This window comes from Gekko japonicus, unplaced genomic scaffold, assembly GCF_001447785.1.
Source record: "Gekko japonicus isolate JY-2015 unplaced genomic scaffold, Gekko_japonicus_V1.1 scaffold163, whole genome shotgun sequence".
Lineage (NCBI taxonomy): Eukaryota > Metazoa > Chordata > Lepidosauria > Squamata > Gekkonidae > Gekko > Gekko japonicus.
The window spans coordinates 173,202-175,577 of NW_015161950.1; the positions used below are offsets into that span (position 1 = coordinate 173,202).

Consider the following 2,376-nt stretch of genomic DNA (forward strand, 5'->3'; position numbering starts at 1 on the left):
CGGGCGAATGAAACCTCGGGCTAGGTTTTTATCAATAAAGTTCCGCAGTTCAACTTTCTCAGCCGGCCCCATCGCATAAATTTTACCTTTGGGTAATTTACAGTCAGGCAAAAGTTCAATAGCACAGTCAGTCGAGCGATGGGGGGGCAATTCGTTAGCTTCCATACACACTTAGCCGACACAAATTTGACAACCCCTTCTTCCCACAAGATGTAAGGGTCATGGGTAAACAACCAGGGACTCCCCAGTACTAAGTCGAACTGCGATTTAGGGGTGACAATGAAGGATCTGGATTCCCAATGATCGCCCGCCCCCAACCGCAAAGCCATAGTCTCGTGCGTACAAGGTTCCATGGGTGCCCCATCCATCTGGGTAAAAATGATGGGAGACTTCAAGGGGACTATCCCCGCTTCCAGTGCCAATAACACTCTAGGGCTGATGAGATCCCTCCCACACCCAGAATCAATCAACGCTCTCACCCTAACGTGGGTTCCCAGGAGCGGATTCATTAATGAGACAGTCACGAAAAATAGTTCCTTTATTATGCTTGACCTAACTGTAGCGGGGAATCGTTCCCCCCACGGCACCCTCCATCGAGGCTGCAGTCGTGAACACCAAAGACGCGGAGGTTTGTGGGACCGATCCTGAGTCCCCCTCCGTGTTAGGTAGATTTCCCTCAATTCCGCTCATGATCTTGCCAGATTCGGAACAACTGTGTATCCCCAGTTCTAACAATATGTTGGATCCCCAAGCATCGAGAATAAATCCACGTTTTAAAAAAAAAGCAAAATTTATTTCAAAGCGTTGAAGACATACTCAAACACGTTCTTTGTTAGAACTGGGGATACACAGTTAGGTCAAGCATAATAAAGGAACTTCAAACAGATACAGATCCAATGAATAGCTTTCCCGCTGGCGGGCTAATGAAACGGTTGCGCGCCCAGTCCATGGGAACCAGGCAGAACATCAGACAAAACACAGGTGCAGTACTCATGGGAAAAGCAAGGGGCAAGCATTACAGCATCTTCTCCCCCACACAACCTCCAGCAGTTATCTTTTGCATTCCAACGCAGGAGCAGGATGATAGAAACCAAGCCGGGTGCAACAGGGAAAGGATATGTACACAGAGGTCACAGAAAACAGAATGGCAGCTTGCTGACAGGAAGGCCCCACTTAAGAACGCCTAACACCCAATCCAGCCTTCCACCCCCTTCCCGAGCCCTCTATAAAATACCCCGTCTAACAGGGAGAGGCTAGATTTCCTATCCCGTTCTCTCGGGGTTTTTTCCTTAAAATTTTACAACCAGGCGGGATACATAAACTGGCGCTGCAGCTGCAACGCGCTCCGATGGACCGCCCAGACTCCGCCGCTGCCGCCGCGGTCTTCAAACTGCACTGAGCTGAACCCTGGGCTGCACCAACACACCGCCGCGATCAGTCCCACCTCCTCTCGCTCCGCTGCTCCCAGACCGCTTGCTCGACCAATGGGACCCTCAGCCTCCCTGCTTCTGCTGCCAGGCAAAGCCCTCAGTGAGCAGCAAAGATACTGGCAGCTGAGCGAGCCCACCGGGTTTCCTCCGTCGTCAACGCTGCTGCTATAAGGTGGTTCAGAAAGAGGGACCCATGACCGGGGCAGGTGTAGGGCTGCTGAAGCACTCAATGCCGGGCTTGAAAACAAGCCCCAGTGAAGGCAAGCGCACAACTGCTTCCCTGACGCCTCGAATCTTGCAGCTCCAAGCAGGGATGCCCTAAACCAGCTCCGGTAGTAATGCTGCCGCGGCAAGAGCCCAGGCCCGCTAAAGGCACAGCCTGAGCAAAAGACAAGCGCGGAAACCGCCTCCCCGCCGCCTCAAGACTCGCGCCAGCAAGGCTCCGGGAACCAGCATGCTCGGAGCGTCCTTATCGCTCGAGCACAAGCTTCCAACTTCCGAGCCGGGGGGGGAGATCGAGCCGGGGTGGTGGGGGGGGTGGAGGAGACGGGGGAACCGGCGGGATGGACTTACCTCCTCCTGCTGCTTCCTCCTCTTCCTCATAGGTGTGGAGCTCCCTCCCCCCCTCCCGCGAGTATCGCGGGTCCCGCCCCTTGTTAAACTATAGTAAACTAGATGGATCTCATATGTTCTGATGTACTGCACACTTGAAGTTTCCGTGGGAGTGCAACCCCATCCATATAGGAGGAGCCCCTATTTCCAGAACAGCCTTATTTATTACCCCTAAGCACTTCTGTCTTGTCTAGATTAAGTTTCTGTTTATGAATCCTCACCCAGTCCACTTTTTCCAGATGGTGGCTTAATGGAGTCTTCCACTTTTCTGTATCTTGATGGAAAAGAGAGAGAGAGTTGTGTGTCATGTAGGGCTGCCAAATCCCCCCGGGGG

The 2,376-nt window shown here is 53.0% G+C and overlaps 1 protein-coding gene across 1 annotated transcript in view; it reads left to right on the forward strand.

The window, feature by feature from the left end:
• Positions 1 to 2,376, forward strand: part of THSD7A (thrombospondin type 1 domain containing 7A) — a 322,475-nt gene that overhangs the window by 68,011 nt on the left and 252,088 nt on the right. The gene's annotated exons all lie outside the window — the stretch shown is intronic.